Source organism: Bombina bombina, chromosome 2, assembly GCF_027579735.1.
Source record: "Bombina bombina isolate aBomBom1 chromosome 2, aBomBom1.pri, whole genome shotgun sequence".
Taxonomy (NCBI): Eukaryota; Metazoa; Chordata; class Amphibia; order Anura; family Bombinatoridae; genus Bombina; species Bombina bombina.
In genome coordinates this window covers 309,200,550-309,209,797 of record NC_069500.1, presented here as the reverse complement: position 1 = coordinate 309,209,797, position 9,248 = coordinate 309,200,550, and the positions used below count along the sequence as shown (strand labels likewise).

General features: G+C 39.6%; 1 pseudogene; it reads left to right on the top strand.

Moving 5' to 3' along the window:
- Positions 1 to 4,779: 4,779 nt before the first annotated feature.
- Positions 4,780 to 5,759, top strand: LOC128647765 (spindlin-Z-like; annotated as a pseudogene).
- Positions 5,760 to 9,248: the final 3,489 nt, after the last annotated feature.

Genomic DNA, 9,248 nt, shown 5'->3' with positions numbered 1-9,248 from the left:
GGCTCCAGGACCCTCAACAAAAACAAGAGCAGGGAGCTGGGCATAGGAGTACAATGGAGTGTGACAATAATAATCTGAAGGTGAAGATTGCATAGTTGTGGCATTTTAATTTTGTTATCGTGGGAACTTAGTACTTGCAATGACCTTGCTCTGGTCAATCCATATCGCAAATGTGTTATTTAAGGCACTTTTTGTCTATTTTTTTGAATATCAGCATTTGGTAAATGAAGCTCAACTTAAGGCTGGTGAGAAACGACCTTTCTTCTGGCTGTTTGCAAATGTTGTGGCTCTGGACAAACATGTGAATAAGGGGCCATCAGCCATATTCTGCACGCAACCCCTTTGATGATTGACGATAAACATGTGTCACCTGCAAGCAGAGCTCGTTACTTCTGTCTAAATCATCTTCCTGGTATGGACAGGCCACTGTTTCCCACAGCAAGTACGAATACTGAAATACAAGATTGTCTTGAGTATGGTAGGAAACCAAAGTTTATTTAATTCTGTACTATCTATCACCACAAAAAATGAACTTCTTGAAGCAACGAAAATGCCAGCAATTTCATGTGCTTATGGATGACAAGGACGTCCTGTCCTGTGGTGCACAGAGATGGAGACGATTTTTGCCCTCCCTGTACACTACCCAGATGTCTCAAACATCACCAGAAACACAATACAGCCACTCTTGTGAAGTTCCTGGAGTGTTCCGGTAGCCATCTCTTTGCGCTCCTAAAGGAATACTTTATCAGTGTTTTTGTATACATCCGACAACAGCTTCGGAGACTGTGGTGACGCACATGTTATTTACTGTTGTTCCAGCTGTGGCAATATCAATTGGCATGAAAAAGTTAAGATTTGTGGGTGGCGGAGCCTATAGCTGTTGCGGTAGGACGTGTGTTTGAGGAGCTCCAGGTCTTACAAGTTACTGTGGAGTTAGTTTTCAACCTTAATTTAATTTTCTTTTTGGGATTCATAGTCACACTTTCTGGGGCTATCCAAGAGGAGCCTGGTAAAAGCAGTAGTAGTCACCCCTTATATCAACGGGTACGGAGACCTGTTTTTTGCATTTCCAATATTGCGCCGGTCCACAAACTAATCCTGAATGAAAAAAAAACCTTAAAATTTGGACTAGTGACGCACATTTTATGCACGCTGTGGCAATTGCAATTTGCAATAAAAATAATCTGCTAACAACAACCACTACCAACGACCACACCTGACTCCTGAAGTCATGCTTCAGTTATTAAGTCAAGTTAAATAAAAAAAAAAAATTTTTATGCTCAGCAGAGGCTCCAGGACCCTCGACAAAACCAGCAGCAGGAAAGAGGACATATGGCATCCTTTTGAAAAAATGATTATAGGAAAGGCATTGATTTCAGAAACACAGAGATCATTAGTTGCAAACGGTAAATAGAAAAAAACATTGATTATACACCCAGTACACTTATTTTTCATTAGGCCTTTTTAATAAGATTAAGAGGCTCCCGGAGCCTCAACAGAAACAACAGCATTAAAAAGTACATATGGCATCCTTGTGAATAATAGATTACAGGAAAGGCATTGATTTTAGAAACCCGTGGATAATTTTTTGCAACCATGAAATCTAAAAAAACATAGATTAGACACCCAGTACACTTCTTTATCCTTAGGCCTTTTAAGCATAGGTTCCAGGACCCTCAACAAAACCAGCAGCAGGAAAGAGGACATATGGCATACTTTTGTAAATTAGATTACAGGAAAGGCATTGATTTTAGAAACACAGAGATCATTTATATGACCAGTGAAATAGAAAAAAAAATGATTGGACACCCAGTACACTTCTTTATCCTTAGTCCTTTTTAATACGAGGGTCCCGGAGCCTCAACAGAAACAACAGCATGAAAGAGGACATATGTCATCCTTTTGAATAATAGATTTCAGGAAAGGCATTGTTTTTAGAATCCCACAGATCATTTATATGACCCATGAAATAGAAAAAAACATTGATTAGACACCCAGTACACTTATTTATCCATAGGCCTTTTTAGCAGAGGCTCCAGGACCCTCAACAAAAACAAGAGCAGGGAGCTGGGCATAGGAGTACAATGGAGTGTGACAATAATAATCTGAAGGTGAAGATTGCATAGTTGTGGCATTTTAATTTTGTTATCGTGGGAACTTAGTACTTGCAATGACCTTGCTCTGGTCAATCCATATCGCAAATGTGTTATTTAAGGCACTTTTTGTCTATTTTTTTGAATATCAGCATTTGGTAAATGAAGCTCAACTTAAGGCTGGTGAGAAACGACCTTTCTTCTGGCTGTTTGCAAATAGAAAAAAACATTGATTAGACACCCAGTACACTTATTTATCCATAGGCCTTTTTAGCAGAGGCTCCAGGACCCTCAACAAAAACAAGAGCAGGGAGGTGGGCATAGGAGTACAATGGAGTGTGACAATAATAATGTGAAGGGGAAGATTGCGGAGTTGTGTCATTTTAATTTTGTTATTGTGGGAAATACTTGCAATGACCTTGCTCTGGTGAATCCATATTGCAAATGTGTTTTTTAAGGCACTGTTTGTCTATTTTTTGAATATCAGCATTTGGTAATTGAAGCTCAACTTAAGGCTGGTGAGAACCGACCTCTCTTCTGGCTGTTTGCAAATGTTGCTGCTCTGGACAAACATGTGAATAAGGGGCCATCAGCCATATTCTGCACGCAACCCCTTTGATGATTGACGATAAACATGTGTCACCTGCAATCAGAGCCCGTTACTTCTGTCTAAATCATCTTCCTGCTATGGACAGCCCACTGTTTCCCACAGCAAGTCCGAAGCTTGAACTACAAGATTGTCTTGAGTATGGTAGGAAACAAAAGTTTATTTTATTCTGTACTATCACCACAAAAACTGAACTTCTTGAAGCAACGAAAATGCCAGCAATTTCATGTGCTTATGGATGACAAGGACGTCCTGTCCTGTGGTGCACAGAGATGGAGAGGATTTTTGCCCTCCCTGTACACTACCCAGATGTCTACAACATCACCGGAAACACAAGACAGCCACTGTTGTGAAGTTCCTGCAGTGTTCCGGTAGCCATCTCTTTGCGCCCCAAATGGAATTCTTTACTGTTGTTTTTGTATACATCCGACAATAGCTTCGGAGACTGTGGTGACGCACATGTTAGTTACTGTTGTTCCAGCTGTGGCAATATCAATTGGCATTAAAAAGGTAAGATTTGGGTGGGCGGAGCCTATAGCTGATGCGGTAGGACGTGTGTTTGAGGAGCTCCAGGTCTTACAATTTACTTAGGAGTAATTTTTCAACCTTAATTTAATTTTCTTTTTGGGATTCATACTCACACTTTCTGGGGCTATCCAAGAGGAGCCTGGTAAAAGCACTAGTAGTCACCCCTTATATCAACGGGTACCGAGACCTGTTTTTTGCCTTTCCAATATTGCGCCGTACCCCAAACTAATCCTGAATGAAAAAAAAAAATTAAAATTTGGACTAGTGACGCACATTTTATGCACACTGTGGCAATTGCAATTTGCAATAAAAATAATCTGCTAACAACAACCACTACCTACGACCACACCTGACTCCTGAAGTCATGCTTCAGTTATTCAGTCAAGTTAAATTAATTTTTTTTTCTTTATTATGCGCAGCAGAGGCTCCAGGACCGTCGACAAAACCAGCAGCAGCAAAGAGGACATATGGCATCCTTTTGAAAAAAATGATTATAGGAAAGGCATTGATTTCAGAAACACAGAGATCATTAGTTGCAACCGGTAAATCGAAAAAAACATTGATTAGACACCCAGTACATTTATTTTTCATTGGGCCTTTTTAATAAGAGGCTCCCGGAGCCTCAACCGAAACAACAGCATCAAAAAGTACATATGGCATCCTTGTGAATAATAGATTACTGGAAAGGTATTGATTTTAGAAACCCGTGGATAATTTTTTGCAAACGTGAAATCTAAAAAAACATAGATTATACACCCAGTACACTTCTTTATCCTTAGGCCTTTTTAGAAGAGTCTCCCGTAGCCTCAACAGAAACAACAGCATGAAAGAGGACATATGGCATCCTTGTGACTAATAGATTACAGGAAAGGCATTGATTTTAGAAACCCGGAGATAATTTGTTGCAACCGGGAAATCTAAAAAAAATGGATTAGACAACCAGGACACTTATTTATCCTTAGGCCTTAGTAGCAGAGGCTCCAGGACCCTCAACAAAACCAGCAGCAGTAAAGAGGACATATGGCATCCTTTAGAAAAATAGATTTCTGGAAAGGCATTGATTTTAGAAACCCAGAGATCATTAGTTGCAACCGTGCAATCTCTAAAAAATTGGATTATACACCAAGTACACTTATTTATCCTTAGGCCTTTTTCGCAGAGGCTCCAGGACCCTCCACAAAACCAGCAGCATGAAAGAGGACATATGGATCTGGCAGAGGAGATGTATTGGGGGGAGGGGTTCCAAAGACAAAGGAAAACGAGGAACTGGAATGTGAGGGTATGGGCCGGGTCTGGAAGTTCAGCAGGAGAGCTTGAGGCGGGAGTTGCTGTTAGTGCTGCCGACAAAACCTATGGTGGATAAGGCAGGCAGAAAAAAGGGAGGAGGTTAGGACACTAAAAAAAAAATATATATCATTGAGACAGAGTACTGCAACAAATCGCAAGGACTGGAGGGACTGTGTAGTAAACTGAATGTTACGTCTATGCAGCACTCTTCAGGTTGGAGTAGCCTGACATTGGAACCACTTGCTGTGGATTGAAACACAGAAATCTTGCTTGGATGGTGGACTAAAAGGACACAGTTTCTTTGTATAGACTGGAACAAAAAAGGGTAATTGGAGGAATAGGATTTTTACCCTAGTTTGGCAGCTTTGCTGCCCTTTTATACACAGATGAATGAAGACCCCATTCGGAAAGGCAGCAGGTCAGAGAGCCAGAGGTGATGCAGCACATGCAGGTGTGTCTGCCAGTATGATGAAAAAAAGGATTTCTCACAAGAAGCATCGAAATAATGTTGGTCCAAGCAAACCAATTTCCCATCCCCGGAGGAATATTGTAGGTTGCAGAATACAGCATGGTTGAAAAGAAGGTAGTGGCCCAATAACACAATGGAAAGGAACTGTATTGGATCAAGTGCCAGTCAACCCATCCCTTTATCTTATTAAATATGATGGATTTGATTGTGTCTATGGACTAGAACTCCACAAGGACGAGCGAGTGTCTGCTCTTGAAGTTCTTCCAGATAGAGTTGCTTCATCTCGAATTAGTGATGCTCACTTGGCAGACACAATGATTGTTAAAGCTGTTGAACACATGTTTGAAACAGAAGATGGTTCTAAGGATGAGTGGAGAGGAATGGTCTTAGCAAGAGCTCCCATAATGAACACATGGTTTTATATAACCTACGAGAAGGACCCAGTTTTATATATGTATCAGCTATTAGATGACTTCAAAGAAGGAGATCTCTGCATCATGCCAGACTCTAATGATTCCCCTCCAGCAGAAAGAGAACCAGGAGAAGTTGTGGACAGCCTTGTAGGAAAGCAAGTGGAGTATGCCAAAGAAGATGGCTCAAAAAGGACTGGCATGGTAATACACCAAGTGGAAGCCAAACCCTCTGTTTATTTCATAAAATTTGATGACGATTTCCATATTTATGTCTACGATTTGGTGAAGACATTGTAGATGTAATATTTGACTTATTGCCAAACAGGTGGATTTATTAAATGTAAAATATGTAGACAAACCTGTCCACTTCTGTCCAATTATGTGACGCTTCAGATTCCAGGCAAGCCCGCAACCCCTTAAATGAAGTAACGCAGTTTTGTTGCTAAGAACAAAAAAAAAATTTCCTCATCAAAAGGAAACAAACCACGTTCTGTGAATTACAACTCATTTTGCATAATGGAATTTATCCTTTAGAAGGAAACTGATCTAGTAGTGGTGAATTCAAACAAAAGAAGCATGGATGCAAGAGACAAACTGGGCGAATTCTGTAAATTTTCAAAGTGGGGGAAAAAAAGGTTATAAAAATGTAATTGTTGTATTTCTTAAGCACTCATTCCTCATCAATACAAGTCCAGTTTGGTATATCTAACTACTTTAACATAGTTATCAGTATGTATTTCAATTAAAAGTATTTTTCCCAGTGTTACTTATGTCTTATAATGTGGGGAGTGTGGTGCTGCAGTTCAGCTATCCAGCTGCCCAGTGATGTAGGGTTTTTTTTTCTTTGGTCCCTCTTGTTACAACTTTCTGATTCATAATATTTTGTTACTTTTTGTACCTGTTTTGTCAGAAATCTTGTTATAGTACAACAATTGACAACTTATTTCCATTTTTTTTTATCCCATCCCAGTAAAAACGATTATTCAGCAAAAAAAAAAAAAAGAGGACATATGGCATCCTTTTGAAAATTAGATTACAGGAAAGGCATTGATTTTAGAAACACAGAGATCATTAATTGCAACCGTGAAATCTCAAAAAACATAGATTATACACCCAGTAGACTTCTTTATCCTTAGGCCTTTTTAGAAGAGGCTCCCGGAGCCTCAACAGAAACAACAGCATGAAAGAGTACATATGGCATCCTTGTGAATAATAGATTACAGGAAAGGCATTGATTTTAGAAACCCCTGGATAATTTTTTGCAAATGTGAAATCTAAAAAAACATAGATTAGACACCCAGTACACTTCTTTATCCTTAGGCCTTTTTAGCAGAGGCTCCAGGACCCTCACCAAAACCAGCAGCAGGAAAGAGGACATATGGCATACTTTTGTAAATTAGATTACAGGAAAGGCATTGATTTTAGAAACACAGAGATCATTTATATGACCCGGGAAATAGAAAAAAACATCGATTAGACACCCAGTACACTTCTTTATCCTTAGGCCTTTTTAATAAGAGGCTCCTGGAGCCTCAACAGAAACAACAGCATGAAAGAGTACATATGGCATCCTTGTGAATAATAGATTACAGGAAAGGCATTGATTTTAGAAACACAGAGATAATTTGTTACAACCGGGAAATCTACAAAAACATTGAATAGACACCCAGTACACTTATTTATCCTTAGGCCTTTTTAGCAGAGGCTCCAGGACAATCAACAGAACCAGCAGAAGGAAAGAGGACATATGGCATCCTTTTGAAAAAAAGATTATAGGAAAGGCATTGATTTTAGAAACCCGGAGATAATTTGTTGCAACCGGGAATTTGAATTAAAAAATGATTCGATGGACACCCAGTACAATTCTTTCTCCTTAAGCCTTTTTATAAGAGGATCCAGGACCCTCAAACAAAACACCAGCAGGAAAGAGGACATATGGCATCCTTTTGAAAAATAGATTACAGGAAAGGCATTGATTTTAGAAACCCAGAGATAATTTGTTGAAAATGGAAATTTGAATCCAAAAAATGATTCGATGGACACCCAGTACACTTCTTTCTCCTTAGGCCTTTTTATAAGAGGGTCCAGGACCCTCAAACAAAACACCAGCAGGAAAGACGACATATGGTATCCTTTTGAACAATAGAGTACAGGAAAGGCATTGATTTTAGAAACCCAGAGATAATTTTTTGCAAATGGAAATTTCAATCAAAAAAATGATTCGATGGACACCCAGTGCACTTCTTTCTCCTTAGGCCTTTTTATAAGAGGATCCTGGACCCTCAAAAAAAAACACCAGCAGGAAAGAGGACGTATGACATCCTTTTGAACAATAGAGTACAGGTACAGCATTGATTTTACAAACCCAGAGATAATTTTTGTCAAATGTTAAATAGAAAAAAAAAATGAGTGGACACCCAGTACACCTCTTTCTCCTTAGGCCTTTTTATAAGAGGGTCCAGGACCCTCAAAAAAAACACCAGCAGGAAAGAGGACGTATGGCATCCTTTTGAACAATAGAGTACAGGTACAGCATTGATTTTACAAACCCAGAGATCATTTTTGTCAAATGTTAAATAGAAAAAAAAATGAGTGGACACCCAGTACACCTCTTTCTCCTTAGGCCTTTTTATAAGAGGGTCCAGGACCCTCAAAAAAAAACACCAGCAGGAAAGAGGACGTATGGCACCCTTTTGAACAATAGAGTACAGGAAAGGCATTGATTTTACAAACCCAGAGATAATTTTGGTCAAATTTGAAATAGAAAAAAAAAATGAGTGGACACCCAGTACACCTCTTTCTCCTTAGGCATTTTTATAAGAGGGTCCAGGACCCTCAAACAAAATACCAGCAGGAAAGAGAACATATGGCATACTTTTGAACAATAGAGTACTGGTACGGCATTGATTTTAGAAACCCACAGATAATTGTTTTGAAAAGTGAAATAGCCCCAAAAACCATGCTTGGACTCCCACTCCAGGTCGTTCTCCTTCAGCTTTTTTATAAGAGGGTCCAGCACCCTCAACATAAACAACTGCAGGAAACACCACCACATATGCCATCCTTTTGCACAAGCGAGTACAGGTATGGCATCCATTTTAGAAACCCAGAGATAATTGAGAGGAACCAGGAACATTTTTCAAAAAATTTGCTGGGGCACCCATTACAGGTCGTTCTCCATCAGCCTTTTTATACCATGGGCCATGACCCGCAACAGCCACAACAGCATGAAACACCACATATGCCACCCTTTTGCACAATAGAGTACAGGTATGGCATAGATGGAACACGGAGATAATTTAGAGCAACCAAGAGACGGATAAAGATGCTTGGTCGGTCCTACTCTTTCAAATTTGTGGCATTTTGCGTTCAATTTAATGGTCCACCAGATATGAGTGGTGTGCTAAGTTGTACAATTCGTAACAGTTTAATCACTAGTGTTATGTGCCTTATTTTTTTTATTTGAGTTTTGTACCCACAGAGCTGCAGCAGAGGCCAGAAAAATTTGGAATGTACAAATGACTGAAAAATTGGGGTATTGTTGTAGCAACTGCTGTAGCAGCGGCCAGAAAAATCGATGTTTGTAAAACATTTATAAAGTGCCCTAAAAGCTTGTGGCTTGAACACTAGTTGTTGGCGGATAAGTCAAGCAAGTCCTCCGGCTTTATAAAAAAAAAAAAAAGGCCAGCCTGTGTACCAGTTGTAGCCCAAGTCAGCTCATCTCATCATCAGGCCTTTTTTATTCAAATGTATCGCCCAATGTCAGTCCCTTCGGGATCCAGCCCTCATTCATTTTTATAAAAGTGAGATAGTCAAGGCTTTTTTGACCTAGGCGACTTCTCTTCTCAGTG